This window comes from Hyla sarda, chromosome 4 (genome assembly GCF_029499605.1).
Source record: "Hyla sarda isolate aHylSar1 chromosome 4, aHylSar1.hap1, whole genome shotgun sequence".
Classification (NCBI taxonomy): Eukaryota; Metazoa; Chordata; class Amphibia; order Anura; family Hylidae; genus Hyla; species Hyla sarda.
Window position 1 is genome coordinate 385,219,027 of NC_079192.1, and position 19,122 is coordinate 385,238,148.

The 19,122-nt window shown below is 43.6% G+C and overlaps 1 protein-coding gene and 1 long non-coding RNA gene across 2 annotated transcripts in view; one reads left to right on the forward strand and one right to left on the reverse strand.

Moving 5' to 3' along the window:
- The window catches only part of RNASE1 (ribonuclease A family member 1, pancreatic), a 145,385-nt gene that overhangs the window by 117,465 nt on the left and 8,798 nt on the right, over nt 1-19,122 (forward strand). Inside the window, exon 1 of the mRNA XM_056517037.1 lies at nt 11,776-11,880. The gene's annotated coding sequence lies outside the window, so the exon portion shown is untranslated. Of the gene's footprint in view, nt 11,881-19,122 lie in introns of the transcript that reaches the window.
- LOC130267376 (uncharacterized) lies at nt 1,851-8,945 on the reverse strand. Its single transcript, XR_008843164.1, has 3 exons — nt 8,859-8,945; nt 7,117-7,261; nt 1,851-1,975 (listed from the first exon to the last, which is right to left on the reverse strand). It is a non-coding gene; the product is annotated as an uncharacterized LOC130267376 (long non-coding RNA).

The following is a 19,122-nucleotide window of genomic DNA, read 5'->3' on the forward strand; positions in this document are numbered from 1 at the left end:
TTTTATAACAATAACAATTTGCCCTTTTAACTGTATTTTTCAGCTGATGTCATTTTTCTACATACACCTATACCATGCTCTGATTGGCCACATACACTTACCTGTGTGAACAGGATGTTATGCTCCAAGTGCGTTACGTCACCCATCCTGCAAAACTCCTGTTTTTTTTTCAAACTCTTTCTGTATAAAGCATTGATTGTATGTCATTTCTGTAAAGGACTTGACAGGACTTGTCTGTTTCTTTTTGTCTCTGCATATATATTCACATAAATAAATCACAGAGACACACATTGTCAGTAGTAACGTACTTCTAAATTTTATTTTATACACTGTTTCTGATCCCGCAGAAGCCCCAGGAAAGGCAGGGGGGAGAGAGGCTATCGCTGCCCGCTTCTCTCCCCCTGCCTGTCCTGGGGTCTAGAGCCCTGCTGGCTCCCCCATCCCCGGTTGTATAATTACCTGTTGCCGAGGTCAGGTCCGCGCTGCTTCTGGCCTCCGGTGTGGCATCCCCTGCGTCGTTGCTATGCGCTGCATGGTGCGGCGCAATGACGAGTGACGTCACTCGTCATTGTGTCTCGCAGCGCATAGCAATGACGCAGTGGACGCCACACCGGAGGCCTGAAGCAGCGCGGACCCGACCCCTGCAACAGGTAATTACACAACCGGGGATGGGGGAGGCAACGGGGCAGCTGTGCCGGCAATGGGTGCTGCTGCCCCTTCTCTCCCCCTGGCTATCGGCGCTGCTACCCCATTGCCGATAGCCAGGGGGAGAGAAGGGGCAGCGGCGGCATTAGCCAGGGGGAGAGAAGCGGCGGCAACAGGGCTCTAGACCCCAGGACAGGCAGGGGCAGAGAAGCCGGCAGCGACGGCAGGTCTCTGTACCTGCAAAAGCCGCTGCAATTCATTGATTTAAATCGCCCACTTTAAATAATTGAACTGCAGCGGCTTATCGGCATATAACAAGCAGATAGACTTTAGGCTAAAAATTTTAGCCTAAAAAATGCGTTTTATACGCCGATAAATACGGTATATTGCTTACTGTATCTATGGTTATGGAATTATTACAGTCAGACAAGGACATACTTATACTGATCCACCTTAGGCAGTTAGATGAAGTCTACTCATATTCTCTGAAACAGGTAAGGTGGTTATGGAGTGTGTTGGTCAGGTACCTTTATTGTTTTACCTAGGTCATAACAGATGCAAATAATGAAGTCTGCACAAACTTTCTTTTTGCATTCTTTTTCAGCATCTTCATATTACATTAAACTTTCATTATAAAGTTATCCGCTCACAGCTGATGTTATTCAAATAAATGCAATGTAGAATGTATAGGTATATCACATTGGGTATACATGTACTATGAACATATTACATTTCAAACCTTGGATATTTATTTCCTTCAAGTCTAATGTGACTTTGTGTGTCAGGAGAGGAGGCTGTCATTCTCCCTATAATGCCCCACCTTTCTCCTCCCACTCCTCTACGTCACTAGCCACCGCCCCTTTGAGTCTGGGTGTTTGCTTTCCCTCAGTTTAGATCAGTCATCAATAACACCTGAATGTCTAGTAACTGACTGGATTCCTGTGTTACTTTACATGAAGTCATACAATATACACATAACATGTAACAATACTGACATGTACAAATACTCAATATATAACACACAGGGCCCAACACACATTCTCACCAAAAATGTAAAAGAATAAAAAAAATATATGCAGAGCTCTATAAAAAAAAAAAATTGGAAAAATCACCTTCAATACTCATTGTTTATAATTAAATAAACCATTAGCTTAGGTTAAATGCTTAGGTAATACAAAATTATACTATCAATTAAATAGTGATCACTTTTTTTTATATCCTTTATTTTAGTTTTCTTGGCCAAACTTCTTCTCTTGTTACTCCTCTAATATAATCAGACAATGAATCAAATTTCCTGATACACTTCATTTTTGGCATCCATCCTGAGCAACTGTAAAAACAAAACTTATTAGGAACTTAATGAAATATCATCAAATATGTTAAATTAATACTACATGGATTTTCTTTTGTTCTCTACCAATACCAATGGATCCAATACAATACAAACAGCTTCCACAAACAGCTTCAACCATGCTTTAGCTCAGCTTTCCTAGAGACCTACCACGCCCTTTGCATTCCATAGCACTAAGCACTCCTCATCATCTTCTTCACTTTTGCCCCCACCATTGCAACTACCCACATTCACTGAAGTTATTATCCACACCCTGAAACAAAGGCTCCCTTCACTCAATGTGCTATCAACAGGCTACCAAAATATATAGGTGTGGATGAAGGAATGAGGAAGGCACCAAATGTATACAGCTTCTCAGGAGTTAATAATGCCAGCGAGATAATGTAGCAAAAAGCGAGGTCAACAGATTAGCCGGGTGGAGGTGCTGGAACAAATATATAGAACAACTTAAACATGTGTAGCAAGGAAAAAGAATATTATCTGCACTCACTACCAGAAGCGGTAATAGCTGCTCCTAAATGGACATCATAGCCGGACCAGGACTGCAGAGACGTTAAGTGCGCTCAGAGGCTACAACCGGTTATTTCGCGCATTAGCACTTCATCCGGCCTCGCCCCCCTGATGAAGCACAAGCGAAACGTATGTTGGGGTTGGAGGTGGCAGGCAGGTAATGCATGTCAGGATGTTATGGGTCTGACTACTTGCACTTTATCACTTAATGTCCAATGTTTATTTGGTTATGTTCTGTTTGTATGCTCTACTTTCCTAGAGTCTCATTTTACTGAAGATTTATGTGTACCCCTTACTATTCTTGAGGACAGTTTTCCTGTATTCCATGTTTTCTTGCTTGCCATGCCCCCTCCTCTTTAACTACAGTCACTGTTGTTGCACCTTGTTTTTATTCCACTTTATATTTTAAATGTCTGTAATTGGCATATATGTTATATAAAATAACCTTTTACACTACTGGCTCTTTTTGTTGGTGTATATATATTGTATAGGCCAGTGGTGGCTTTTCCTCAGGGTTGGAGAACCCCCCCCTTTTTTCTCTTCTCCCCCCTCAGTGTATGTTGGTGATATAAGATGGCTACGTACTAGCTTTCACGCCCCATTCCATAGACATAAATGGAGGGGATGTGACGTCTTGAACACAGAAACTACAAGCTGCGATGTTCCGGATGCCGCCACTGCTGCCGGCCTGGAGATCCCAGTAGGACCCCAGCGATCATACATCTTATCCCCTATCCTTTGGAGGTTTTTCCGCAGAGTATCCATTTAAATCCCATTGAAATCTTTAAAATGAACTGAAGATCATCATGATTCATAGAAGAGGCCCAAGGATTTAAAGACTTTTGTTTTGGAAGAATGGGCTAAAATCCCACCATGGCAATGTATGTGACTAGATTCTCCATACAGGAGGGAGGCGTCTTGAAGATTTCATTACATTTCATGTTAATAGTGACTTTGGAAATATATTTAGTGAAAGAAATGGTGACATGTCCAATACTCATTTCACTCGCTATAAAAAAGCTGCAAGTGGGCAGCCTAAACGTTGCTATGATATCAGGTTAATAAACTTCATTCACTTTTTGAGTGCTGCAGAATTACTTGGGACATTCATCTGCTGGCACCTACTGTTATTTCATATGTGTGGTTGTGCTGCTCTGATCGGGATTTTTTATCTATCTATCTATCTATCTATCTATCTATCTATCTATCTATCTATCTATCTATATAAAACTCAATGTGTGTGTGTATGTTCCAGCATCACGTCCAAACGGCTAAAGATATTAACATGAAACTTGGCACACGTTACTTATATGTCAACAACAAACATAGGATAGGTAATTTAACCCTTACTCACCTCCCATTTGCCAGGGTCTGGGTTTTTGTCTAAAGTCCCATACAAGTCTATGGGAAATATATGTTACTGCATAACTTCCAAACGGTTGGAGATATTTCAATAATACTTGGTCACATGTTACTTATGTGTCCACTTAAAATATAGGATAGTTAATTTAACCCTTAACTACCCCCATTTGTGAGGGACGGGGGTTTTGTTTAAAGTCTCGTGTAAATCTATGGGAAATGTATGTTCCCACATAACTTCTGGATGGCTGGAGATATTTCAATAATACCAGGTACACATATTACTTATATGTCAAATAAAAATATATGATAGTTAAATTAACCCTTACCTACACCCTTATATAAAAGATTGGATTTTGTTTCTAGTCCCATGCAAGTATATGGGACTTCCAGTACCTTACTCCACAAGCTCCGCTCTGCATCTCCTGGTGAATGTGTCAATCCGGCTTGCAAGCCACACCCCATCTCACAAAGACATGCCCACTGATTAATCCCCAGCCTTTTATTCTCTACCCTTTTTGTGCATCGGTCTGGCTTGCAAATCACGCCCAGTCCCACAAAGCCATGCCCCTTCTATTTTAAGCTTACAAGATCTTCATCACAAATCAGTCCCACCTGAGGACAGGATATGAGGATGGGACATAAAGACAGGATATGAGGACAGCATATGAGGGTGGGAAATGAGGTTGGGATATGAGGTTGGCATATGAGGACGGGATATGAGGTTTGGATATGAGGTTGGGATATCAGGACAGGACATGAGGTCGCAATATGAGGACGGGACATGAGGTTGAGATAGAAGGACAAAATAGGAGGATGGGATATGAGGATGGGATATGAGGTCAAGATATGTGGATGGTATATGAGGTCGAGATAGAAGGACAGGATAGGAGGACGGGATATGAGGTCAAGATATGAGGTCAAGATATGAGGACGAGATATGGGGTAGGGCTATGAGGATAGGATGTGAGGATAGGATATGAGGTTGGGATATGAGGTCAGGATATGAGGACGGGATAGAAGGACGAGATAGGAGGATGAGATAGGAGGTCAGGATATGAGGACGGGATAGGAGGATGAGATAGGAGGATGAGATAGGAGGTCCGGATATGAGGACGGGATATGAGTAGGGGATATGAGGTTGAGATAGTAGGTCGTGATTAGTGTTGAGCGGCATAGGCCATATTCGAATTCGCGAATATTTGCGAATATATGGACGAATATTCGTCATATATTCTCGAATATTCGCATATTCGTTATATTCTCGTTTTATTTTCGCATATGCGGAAATTCGCGTATGCGAAAATTAAAATATGTGAATATTGGCATATACAAAATTAGCATACGCGAAAATGCGCATATGCGAAAATTAGCATATGCTAATTTTCGCATATGCGAATCTTCGCACGCCAGTCTCACACAGTAGTATTAGAGCTTTCTTTACACCACACAAGCTGGAAGCAGAGAGCTGTGATCACTGTGATGTGTACTGTGAAGAAAAAAAAAACAAAAAAAAACGAATATTCGTAATTACGAATATATAGCGCTATATTCGCGAAATTCGCGAATTCGCGAATATGCGATATTCGCGAATAATATTCGAATTGCGAATATTTGCGAGCAACACTAGTCGTGATATGAGGAAGGGATATGAGGATGGGATATGAGGACGAGATATGAGGTCGAGATATGAGGTCGAGATATGAGGTCGGGAAATGAGGACGGGATATGAGGTCGGGATATGAGGATGGGATATGAGGTTGGGATATGAGGATGGGATATACATTTTATATATACATTTTGTGGGTTTCTTTTCGGCCCTTGGCCCCACTGTCAATCTAAGGGAATGGTGGATTTACAGTTTTCAATTAGACATTGTAAAGTTATGAGTATGTTGTGTCTAAAGGGGACTTTTTCACAATTATTAATTATATTTTTTTATTATGATATAACATTTTTCAATTAAGATTATTTAAAAAAAATGAAACTTAAAAGTCTGAAAAAACTTTAGAAGTCACAAAATAGAAATAAAAGTTACTAATGTGAAAATTATATATATATTTTTTATACCTTTAAATAGCTAACATGTGTTTTTTCCCCAAGAACAGAGGGATGGCCCTAAAATGAGTAAGCACCTATTTCCTCACCACATCTTTTTTCGCACCTTCACATTAATGTACATTTTTGGTCTTCATGTGATGATGATGTCACCTAAATGAAATATATAAGAAACCTCTCTCTTCAGACCATACTACAAGCTTGAAATCTGAGACTTGATCCATCATCAGGTGAACTACCAGGTGAGATGAAGCAGATATCATAAAGTTTTATACCATAAATTATAACAAACCAAATGTCTAACTCAGACTACAACTCCTAGTGCTGTCCGGACATGCAGGGAGTTGTAGTTTTGCAACAGCTAAAAGCACACTGGTTGTTAAACTCAGGTAGAACTAATGAGAAAAACCTCTTCCTTTTATGTAGGTACGGGCTACAAAAAAGCCAAGTCAATCTACTGTTCTGTTTAAAGAAAGATCTTGGTAAGTTGAAGCATATTATATCTTATTACTAGTGTTGAGCAAACTTACAATAAATATGGCCGAACCAAAACCTGGCTGCTCGGCCATTGATTGCTTTAGTCTACATGAATGATTTCCGCTTTCAAAGTGCAACAGCAGTCACAGAGGGACTGCAGAGCGAGTTCCCGGTTGCAACTAGGTAGCTCTGTGTGCCTGCTCATAGTGGCAGATTTCCTGCTGTAGAAATCGACCGCTATGAGCAGACTCACAGAGCTACCTGCCAAACTTATTACCAAGTAGAAGTTTCATTTTTCTTAACCATGTCAATGATGTTTTAGTCGTGGACATTGCTTTAGAATTAGAAAATATGTTGCATTAAAATGGTTGTCCAGTAAGACAACACCTGTCCATGTACAATATTAAAGGGGTTATCCAGGAATAGAAAAACAGAGCTATCAAAAACAGCTCCACATCTGTCCCCAGGTTGGGTGTGGTATTACAACTTGGCTCCATTCACTTCAATGGAACTGAGCCAAAGAACTACACACAACCTGGAGACAGGCAGGGAGCGTTTAAAAAAAAAAAAAAGAAATTAGCTCTGTTTTTCTATTCCTGAATAGAATATTCCTTTAAACCATATGAATGTCATAGAGGAGAGTACCCTGCTCATGCTGCCTTGAGTGGAGAGCCACAGGAAAGGGTGGGGACTGCTTGGATTTCAGTGACACTTACCGATCATGTAGTCATTCAGGGAAGGATGTCTAGAGAAGACAACTCATAAAAGATTCCTTTGTTGGTCAATGTAATATGTTTTTGCACTGAAGACTAGTAACAAATATCCCTTCTTTTCATGTCAGGAGCTCTCTGCTTTAAATACCTAAAAAAAAAGTCAAAGCAGTCAACCACTATTGTGATCAAAGCTAAATCCTGGTGAGTTCATTGTGTTATTTCTTATTGCAATTTAACAAATTACACTTTTTACTTTGTGGAAATGCTGGGGAGTATCTGTGTGGAAAATGGGCTGCATTTATGATAGCAGTGACGTGGATGAGGTCTAAGAAAATCTCATTCACATGCAGGGGCGTAGGAACCCCTCAAATCTTGGGTGGGGGAATATTTTCAGTGGGTGTGGCAATGTGAGGGTGGAGCTACAAAGGGAGGGAAAAAGGGGGGCAAAAGAGGCGGGGACACTTAATGTTGCATGACGTTACACAATTAAGTTTTAGGCTCCTCATTACAAGTACCGTTGGGAAGCATTGATTTTAGGAGATAGTGATTCAGGCAGTACTGTGGGAGACAGGATGTGTGAGGTAAGGGTGGGGGAGGGGGTGCTCTGTACAGCCTGTGTAAGCACCATTAAGTCATACATTACTTATTCTGTACTTATCCTAAGTTATTTCCCTTCTTGCACTCCAGACCTGCATTTACTATTCTGCTGGTGGAGTCGCTGTGTACGTACATTACATTACTTGTCCTGTACTGGTCCTGAGTTATATCTTGTGTTATATCCCAGAGCTGTACTCACTATTCTGCTGTACATACATTACATTACTTATCCGGCACTTATCCTGTACTAGTCCTTGTCACGATTCGGCTTACAGGTAGTGGATCCTCTGTGTCAGCGAGGGATTGGCGTGGACCGTGCTGGTGGACCGGTTCTAAGAGGCTACTGGTGTTCACCAGAGCCCGCCGCAAAGCGGGATGGTCTTGCTGCGGCAGTAGCAACCAGGTCGTATCCACTAGCAACGGCTCAACCTAGCTGACTGCTGAGAAGGCGTGGGACAGAAGGACTAGGCAGAGGCAAGGTCAGACGTAGCAGAAGGTCGGGGGCAGGCGGCAAGGTTCGTAGTCAAGATGGATAGCAAGGGTTCAGGTAACACAGGCTTGGACAACACTAAACGCTTTCACTGGCACAAGGCAACAAGATCCGGCAAGGGAGTGCAGGGGAAGTGATCAGATATAGCCAGGGAGCAGGTGGAAGCCAATTAAGCTAATTGGGCCAGGCACCAATCATTGGTGCACTGGCCCTTTAAGTCTCAGAGAGCTGGCGCGCGCGCGCCCTAGAGAGCGGAGCCGCGCGCGCCAGCACATGACAGGAGGGGCCCGGGACGGGTAAGTGACCTGGGACGCGATTCGCGAGCGGGCGCGTCCCGCTGTGCGAATCGCATCCCCGACGGCCATGTCAGTGCAGCGCTCCCGGTCAGCGGGACTGACCGGGGCGCTGCAGGGAGAGAGACGCCGTGAGCGCTCTGGGGAGGAGCGGGGACCCGGAGCGCTAGGCGTAACAGTCCTGTACTACATTCTAATAAATGATTGGACTGTATCTGCTACAATCAATTAATATGTCCCATCTGTAATGTGTGGTGCAGCCTGCCCCCCTGTAGACTTATTTGAAGGATACAGATCTTGAGTGGGGCGGGAACACTGGTGGGGTGCAGGGACAGTTCAGGGCTGCTAATGTGGATGTTGCTTACCTGCTTCTGGAGGACATGTTACTGCTGGTGCATGCTGACAGCCGGGGATCCTCCGACCATGACAACAGCTCCAGCATTGTGACTGTGAGGCTTGCATATGGCTCCTGCTCCACATCTGGTGGTTGCTGGGCTTCTGACATCTTCTCCCATTACTATCTGTACATGGAGAGGTCATCCCAGAGCACCATGACTTCAGACAGATGTGGCTCCTGCCTAGTGCCTAATCAGGGGTGAATACATAGTCCCCCAGACCCCTCTAAACTCCAGATCCCTCTGTACCCAAGACTTCTCTGTACCCCCAGATCACTCTGTACCCCAGATCCCTCTGTATCCCAAATCCCTCTGTCCCCCAGACCTCTCTGTACCCCAGACAACTCTGTATCCCAGATCTCTCTATACCCCAGACCCCTCTGTATCCCAAATGTCTCTGTACCCCAGACCCCTCTGTACCCCAAACCCCTCTGTACCCCAAATGTCTCTGTACCCCAGACCCCTCATATCCTAAATCATTCTGTGCCCCAGACCCCTCTGTACTCCACATTCCTTCTGTACCGCAGACCTCTCTGTACCCCAAATCGCTCTGTACCCAAGACCCCTCTGTATCCCAAATTACTCTGTCCCCCAGACCCCTCTGTATTCCAGATCCTCTGTAGCCCAAATCTCTCTGTACCCCAGACCCCTCTGTATCCCAAATCCCTCTGTCCACTAGAGCCCTCTGTACTCCAGATCCCTTTGCACCCCAGACCCCTCTGTATCCCAAATCACTCTGTCCCCTAGACCTCTCTGTACTCCAGATCCCTTTGCTCCCCAGACCTCTCTGTACCCCAGACCTCTCTGCACACCAGACCTCTCTGTACACCAGACCTCTCTGTACCCCAGACCCCTCTGTACCCCATATGCCTCGGTACCTCAGACTGCTCTGTACCCAAGATCTCATTGTACACCAGACACCTCTGTACCCCAGACCCTTCTGTCCTCTCCTCTGTCATATGCTCCAAAAAACACACCAAATATGTGCAACTATTAAATGATTTCTGATCAGCACTGTCAGATTTGGTGTGAGATTTGCTTTGGGTTTGTTTTGGAATTTCCTCCCCTGAATTCAGTCAAAATCCACAATAAATCAGCAAAGCTGCAGGAATTTAACCCCATATGTTTTTTTTTTCTAATTGCATAATCCTCTTGCATAATTTGCATTGATAGATAAATATGATAAAGATGGATATAAAATAGATAATAGATAGATAAATAGTTGGATAGATGATAAATATTCTCATATGAGATAGGTAGATCGATAGATAGATAGATTGATAAAGATTTTTTTTCTAATCAGCTGGTGCCAGAAAGTTAAACAGATTTGTAAATAATTTCTATTTAAAAATCTTAATCCTTCCAGTACTTATCAGCTTCTGTATGCTCCAGAGGAAGTTGAGTTTTTTTTCCAGTCTGACTACAGTACTCCCTGCTGACACCTCTGTCTGTGTCAGGAACTGTCCAGGTCAGGAGAGGTTTGCTACGGGGATTTGATCATTCTCTGGACAGTTCCTGACACAGACAGAGGTGTCAGCAGAGAGCACTGTGGTCAGACTGGAAAGAACCATAAAACTTCTTCTGGAGCATACAGCAACTGATAAATACTGGAAGGATTAAGATTTTTAAATAGAAGTAATTTACTAATTTGTTTAACTTTTTGGCACCAGTTGATTAAATGTTTATCCCCCACTGGAGTACCCCTTTAAAGGGGTTATCCAGGAATACAAAACAGAGCTACTTTCCTTCAAAATCTGCTTCCCGTCTGTCTCCAGGTTGGGTGTGGTTCTGCAGCTCAGTTCCATTGAAGTGATTTAAGATAAGTTGTAAAACCACTCCCAACCTAGGGACAGACGTGCAACTGTTTTGAAAGAAATCAGTTCTATTTTTCTATTGCTGGATAACCCCTTTAAGTTATCCATATCTGCTATAAGTAATATGAAGAAGTAATCCAAAATTTTGATGCATGTGCTTATTAATATGCTGTATGCTATTATCTCTTTGTTAAAATATTATTACAGTTTTACTGCAAACATAAAATAATAGCAAAAAGAATAAAATATTGTGTGTAGCTTTTCTACCCTGTGGCTTTATTCAGCATTTTTTTTCTTTTCTTTTTTAAATGATAATAAAAAAAAAGCAATAACACATCAATAGATGGAAATATATGAGCCTGAATGGTCATTATCAGAATCTTAACTCAAAAATAGGATATTGAAAATAAAAGATATTCTTTGATTATACCCATTTTGCCAACTTTCTACATGTACTATCTTACCCTTCTTCTACAGAGCGGGATAGGCATTCCTGTTATATTCCTGGTGGTCTCAGATGCCGTGATCAATACAGATCATAATGCGGCCATTTGCATGGATGATCAGATGGCCCGCGGTGCTGCCGTGGCGATCCTATCATCCAATATGGCCGCCAGAGGTCCCCTTACCTGCTTTGGCATTCCTCCCAGGGTCTTCTCCTCTGGTTTGACATCTAGCAGACCAGAGAAGAAGAACCCTATAATACTGATCAGTGCTATGCCTATGCATAGCACTGTTCAGTATCTGCAATCTATTGATGTAAGAAAAATTTTTTTTGAAGAATTCCCCTAATAAAAATTAAAATGGCCCCTTTTTTGCTATTTTATCCCAAAATGTAAAAAAAAAAAATTATAAACATCTTTGGTGTCACTGTGTGCGTAGATGTCCAAACTATCAAAATATACAGTTAATGATCCCATATGGTGAACGGCGTAAATGTTTAAAAAAAGTAATAAGTTGCTGCTTTTTTGTCACATACCATTTAAAAAAAAATGGATTAAAAAGTGACATATATGCAAAATTGGCCAAGTGACCAAGTTCTACACCTAGCCTTTACTTTGGTGACAGGGTGTCCACTGTCGACTACATACAAGCGGAAGATTTTAGATGAAATTTTGAAAGGACCTGATAGAACATAGAGAAAACCAGGGACAGATCTGACCGCTGATTTCAAACAAGTCAGTTTATATTCCAAGCAAAGTTAATTTAGTCTCTGAAACACTGAAACGAATACCTCTCCTCTGCACACTATAGTAACCCTTGCAGCGCTTCCAGCCTGGGACTGTTACAAACCGCTTCTGTAGTTTACATCATGTTTTACAAGTTAAATTGTGTTGCACCTTCTCCTCATTTTCCTGTGTCTGTTTATCTGAACCCTCATCATCAGGGGCATCCCGACCACCATCACCAGCACACAGTACTTTAGGCCTGTTCCGCAAGAGCCTTGTACAATCGCTCTTCAAGGTCATTAATACATTTATTAGAGAGAAGAGGGTCCGAAATTGACCCCTGTGGTCCCCACTAGTAACATTCCCCTTCTTTGTACCATTAATAACCACCCTCTGTTTCCTATCACTGAGCCAGTTACTTACCCACTTACACACATTTTCTCTTAGCCCAAGCATTCTCATATTATGTGCCAACCTTTTATGTGGCACCATGTCAAATGCATTGAAGGAGTTAAGATATATTCACATCTCTGGCAACCGGTCCGGTTCAGCATAGGACTGTTTGTCACTGAGTAATGCGGCTGGCCAAGCCTATTAGGAAACACCTGCTCAATCAGGGGTGACACCCGTGCGCACATCTCCCGGTGGCACAGATGCCTGTGATTGTGGATCTTTCACCAGCATTCTTGTTCCTTGTAACTATTTCCTGTATTGCTGATTCGACGTACCTGATCTTTGCCTGTTTCCTGACTACTCTCTTGCCTTATGATTTTGTGCTATGCTGATAGGTTTTTGGGGTGAATTAAAGTCTTCCTTGTGACAGTGGTCTTGCAATTCTTCTGTGATCTTTGCCCCATTTTTTATTTTTAAAAGCATACAAAGTTACTCAAGTCTCAGGTTTTTTTCCAGCTTGCAGTATGGCCGAGACATGACCACACTAGTCAGGTGTGCAAACAGAGCTTGTCCTGCTTCAATGGGTGAAGCGTCCCCTGGGTTGGAGAGAGATCAATCTGCAACTAATTGTTGCAACCAGGGCCGGTTTTAAGCTCAGCATGGCCTTAGACAAAATCAAAACAGGGGCCCCAAAAGTCGTAATAGTGCACTAACCAGATTTGCACATTTTTGGTCACTTCAAACAAATACCTTAAAAAATATCTAAAAAGCAATTGTAAAGTCCCATCAAAACAAAAATTCCCCAACATTAGGTTGGCAGTACAGTTCCCCCATATTAGGTTGGCAGTACAGTTCCCCCACATTAGGTGCAGTACAGTTCACCCACATTAGGTTGGCTGTATAGTTCCCCCACATTAGGTGCAGTGCAGTTCCCCACATTAGGTTGGCAGTACAGTTCCCCCACATTAGGTTGGTAGTACAGTTCCTGCACATTAGGTTGGCAGTACAGTTCCCCCACATTAGGTTGGCAGTACAGTTCCCCCACATTAGGTGCAGTGCAGTTCCCCACATTAGGTTGGCTGTATAGTTCCCCCACATTAGGTGCAGTACAGTTGCCCTTCCACATTAGGTGTGGTACAGTTGCCCCCCACATTAGGTGCGGTACAGTTGCCCCACATTAGGTGCAGTATAGTCCCCCACATTAGGTTGGCAGTACAGTTCCCCCACATTAGGTTGGCAGTACAGTTCCCCCACATTAGGTGTGCAGTACAGCTCCACCACATTAGGTGCAGTACAGTTCCCCCACATTAGGTGCAGTATAGTTCCTCCGCATTAGGTGCAGTACAGTTCCCCCACATTAGGTGCAGAACAGTTCCCCACATTAGGTGCAGTACAGTTCCCCCACATTAGGTACAGTATAGTTCCCCACATTAGGTGTGGTATAGTTCCCCACATTAGGTGCAGTATAGTTCCCCCACATTAGGTGCAGTATAGTTCCCCACATTAGGTACAGTATAGTTCCCCACATTAGGTGCAGTATAGCTCCCCACATTAGGTGCAGTATAGTTCCCCACATTAGGTGCAGTACAGTTCCCCCACATTAGGTGCAGTATAGTTCCCCCACATTAGATGCAGTATAGTTTCCCACATTAGGTGCAGTATAGTTCTCCACATTAGGTGCAGTAAAGTTCCCCACATTAGGTGCAGTATAGTTCCCCACATTAGGTGTGGTATAGTTCCCCACATTAGGTGCAGTATAGTTCCCCCATATTAGGTGCAGTATAGTTCCCCACATTAGGTGCAGTATAGTTCCCCACATTAGGCGCAGTATAGTTCCCCACATTAGGTGCAGTATAGTTCCCCACATTAGGTGCAGTATAGCTCCCCACATTAGGTGCAGTATAGTTCCCCACATTAAGTGCAGTACAGTTCCCCCACATTAGGTGCAGTATAGTTCCCCCACATTAGATGCAGTATAGTTCCCCACATTAGGCGCAGTATAGTTTCCCACATTAGGTGCAGTAAAGTTCCCCACATAGTAGTAGTTCCCGGGACCAGTGGAGTGGTGGTCGGAACACCGAAGATGACGTGTTGCCAGCTGGTGGTGACATTCCTGCCGGTGCACGTCCTCCTCGATGCTCCGCTCCTCCGTTGCTATGGGTGCATGCATGGGACATCAGTGACGTCCCTGCGTGTGCTACCTCCCGGTGGCCTCTGCATTTTTAAGGTTAATGGAGTCCGCAGAAAGGTAATGAGACATCCTTGTGTCCCGAAAAGATCTTTCGAGACACAGGCATGTCCAGAATGTTACGGGGGCCCCCTGCGGGCTGCTCAGTAGCGGCTGCGGATCCCCCTGGGCTTGATTAGGTCTATGCTGAGCAGCAGGCAGGGGGCCCCCCTGGGGGATGGGGGCCCTAGGTAATTGCCTGTTTTGCCCTGCCCTAATGCTGGCCCTGGTTGCAACAGCTGTAGGCATCCTGGGTAGAAAACACTGGTCTATTGCATGGAAAGCAGCTTATTTGCGTTTTAATGGATGGGGTGGCTGATGTTTAAGAGGGTGGAAAGTGACCTCAGACTTACAAACAAGAAACTATGGTATTTTTAGTTTGAGAGAACAAGCTCCAACAGGAAATATCAAGTTCACAAAAAGCTAGCCACTGCGTTATGTTAATCTTACAACATAGCCATTTAGCCTAATCTTTTAATATGTTGTACTTATCACAGCATTAATCTTTCTAATATATTTCATTAGGAAATTTGATTTAGAAATCATTGATTATAAAATCATGGCTTTGTCCAAGCTGAAGCACAGGCATGGACAAAGTCCAGTAAGTGAGGATGGACTAGCACTCCTCTGTGCTCTCGCTTGTCTAATAGTACTCCTCTGTGCTCTCTCCTGTCTGATAGGTCTCCTCTGTGCTCTCTACTGTCTGATAGCTCTCCTCTGTGCTCTTCTGTCTGATAGCCCTCCTCTGTGCTCTCTCCTGTCCGGTAGTACTCCTCTGTACTCTCTCCTGTCTGAATGTACTCCTCTGTACTCTCTCCTGTCTGAAGGTACTCCTCTGTGCTCTCTCCTGTCTGATAGTACTCCTTTGTGCTCTCTCCTGTCCGATTGTACTTCTCTGTGCTCTCTTTTGTCTGATATGACTCCTCTGTGCTCTCTTCTGTCTGATAGGACTCCTCTGTACTATCTCCTGTCTGATAGTACTCCTCTGTGCTCTCTCTTGTCTAATAGTACTCCTCTGTGCTCTCTCCTGTCTGATAGCACTCCTCTGTGCTCCCTACTGTCTGATAGCACTCCTCTGTGCTCTTCTGTCTGATAGTACTCCTCTGTGCTCTCTCCTGTCTGATAGTACTCCTCTGTGCTCTCACCTGCCCTATCAGACACAGAGGAGTGCTAGCTCACCGTCACTTACTGGACTTTGTCCATTCCTGTGCTTCAGCTTGAACAAAGCCATGATTTTATAAGCCATGATTTCTGTAAATAGGAAATAACATTTTCTTATGAAGTATATTAGAAAGGTTAATGTATTGCTAAGATGGACAACATATAAAATGTTTTTGAATCTTACAGTGCCCATTTAAACTTTCTATCATAGTGTTCATACTCTTTTGTGTACTTATTTTATTTGGCACTTAACCCCTTGCCGCAGCAGTACGGTACCTTACCATTGTTCCCATTGTAGGCAGCAAAGTTCCCCCACATTAGGTTGGCAGTATAGCTCCCCCACATTAAGTTGTCAGCATAGTTCCCCCCACATTAGGATGTCAGCATAGTTCCCACACATTAGGTTGGCAGTATGGTTCCCCCACATTAGGTTGTAGTACCCCCACATTAGGTTGGCAGTATAGTTCCCCCACATTAGGTAGTAGTACCCCCACATTAGGTGCAGTATAGTTCCCCCCACAATAGGTTGTAGTTCCCCCCACATTAGGTTGGCAGTATAGCTCCCCACACATTAGGATGGCAGTATAGTTCCCCCCACATTAGGTTGTAGTTCCCCCACATAAGGAAGACAGTGGACTCCACAGACATACAGCCTTCAGCCATATACAGTGTATGGAGGCTGTATACCTGTGTACTGCCCCACTTCAGTGCTCCGACCACTGCTCCTCCGGTCCGAGGTCACGTTCTACTGCTATGGCCTATAGACCATAGCATTAGGTCCCGGGACCGGAGTAGCGGTGGTCGGAGCACCGAAGATGACATTCTGGTAACTTACCATGCCCGCGTGTACTCGCTGTTCTGCTTTGCTGTTGCTATGGGCGCACGCACGGGATGTCAATGAAGTCCCTGCGTTCGCTATCTCCCGGCGGCCCCTGCATTTTAAAGTTAACGCGGGGCCGCAGAAAGGTAACCGGGACATCCTTAAAGGTAACCGGGACATCCGGCCGACTGCAGCACCTGGCATATAAGACGACCCCCGACTTTTGAGAACATTTTACGGGGTTAAAAAGTCGTCTTATACACCGGAAAATATGGTCTTTATTTTTTTATGGCTTTTTATTCATTTCTTCTGACATATGAAGTGAACACAACTATAATAAAATAGCACTGATCCGTGTGCTGTGTTTCAATAAAGCTGCGAAGAATAGTGCTGGATCCTCTGCTTCTTTGTTCCACTGATCAGTAGTATCAGAAATCTACTTGAACAGCCTGCGAAGGCAGCCTGCACAAGATCAGCCATCCTGAAGCACAATAGCGGGAAAAAGACCTATGGCCACCACATTCACTCATTGGTCCAACCCTGATTGCAATGCCGGGGTCCAATCTTATCCTCCAAACCTCATTGATCACAGCATCTAAAAGGTTAATGGTCGAATCAGCATGATGATATCCGCCATTAGCAGTGAATCTCCAGCTGCTGCCAGACCTCACCAGCTATGAAACAGGTGCATTTCTTGTAAATGTATGGTGCAGTGAGTAGAGTAGCAGCCTGCAGTGCTGCACATTTATGGCGTGTGTCCTTAAAGGGTTCAAGGTCAGCACCTCTTCAAGTGTTTTTTTTTTAGTTTGTATTTCTTGTTAAAAAGATTTATTGAATATTACAAAACAATTATAGGGTGGTAAAGAATAAAAAAAAAAAAAAAGGGGGGGGGTAATCATCAATAAATGGGGGAAGAAGACTGATCTCCCAAACCAATAACCAGATATAATTAGGTCGGGTAGACAGGATGTTATCACTGGGCCCAGAGAGTAGATTAAAGATAGGGTAGGACCTAAAACCTAGTAATAAGTGAAGCACTGAGTAACCTATCTTCTCGGTTGATTCAGCATTATTCTAAAGCAGATGACGGGCAAATAGGGAGTATAATGTCAAGAGAAAGAGAGGGTAAGAATAAGCAAGCTCGAGACTAATCTAAAAAGTGCCAATTGAGCCGTATGTATCCAACTGAATAAAGTCAATCCATGATTTCTAAAGAAGTTTGTGGTATAGCGAGCTGGTGATACCAACATCATGATCAGGCTCTGACTGACTCACCAGGAAGCCAGGGAATTCCCCAATGGGCCCCTGAGCCAAACCATGGCCCTAGATTCATAGTTTGGGCTAAAACAGCACCTTATTAGCTTTTCAGGGCCACTTCTTCCTATGTAGCCCCTGTTTTCTAGACAGCATGTGGTGGCAGCATAGTGGTGGGGTGAAGAATAAGCATCTCACAGTGTATGGGCTTCAGCTAGAGGAAAGAACACATTGCAGGGCAGGCTCCTGAGAAATATGAAAAGTGTGTCCAGGACTCTAAAGCCTATATGTGCCGCTCAAGTCAACCTGCTTCTTTTCCCTGACACAAGGCTGATCATCCTGCTGTGGCGCACAGCGGCACAAGACCACTGCCCTAAACTGTTAGGGGACACAATTTGAAAAAAAAAAATTTAAAGGGTACTCTGGAGAAAAACAAGTGGAAAACAAATGAATTGGTGCCAAAAAGTTATACAGATTTGTAAATTACTTATATCTAAAAATCTTAATCCTTCCAGGTCCTTTCAGCTGCTGTATACTCCAGAGGAAGTTGAGTTGTTATTTTCAGTCTGACCACAGTGCTCTCTGCTGACACCTCTGTTGATATCAGGGACTGTTCAAAATAGAAGCAAACCTCTCCTGCTCCGGACAGTTCCTGGCATGGACAGAGGTGGACATAGACACCAATACACTGCCCCATGGACATAGACACCAATACACTGCCCTATGAACAATACACTGCCCCATGGACATAGGGGGAAATTCATCATTGGTTTTACCCTGGTTTTGTGGTGTACATTTGTCTCACAGTTTGTCTCAGTTGCTGTTTTGAGGCTTTTCATTGCGACTTTTGCTTTAGAAGGTTTTTCAAAAGGAACATACCAAGTCATGATTTCAGTTGATATCATGCAGTGTTAAGGAATTTATGATGTGCAACTTTTCAGTTTGTCACATCTTTTGTCGCAACTGTGCTAACATAGGCGCAAATCTACACCTGCCCTGACTTGGCTTACAGAACTGACTGTGGACAGCATTTTTAAAAAGTTGCACATTTTGTTGCACAAAATAAAAAGTCGCACAAAAAGTCGCAGAGGGATCACCATACAAAGAGGTGTACTGAAGTAAGAAATCATCATTGGATAATCATCACATGCCCTGCACCAAGTAATAAATCTGCTGCAGGTAGACAGTTTCCACCACATGAATTTACACCACTCTTCATGAATTCCCCCTCCTAGACGACAATACACTGGAGCTGCCACATTCACATGAATGGGAAACATTACTGGGCATATTCTCTGACCTTCAGAAAGGTCTTTCTACAGGGAGCAGGAGGATAGGCTATAAGCTTTATCTATTGGTGTCACCCTTAACTATAAGGGTAGGGTCACATGTGTCG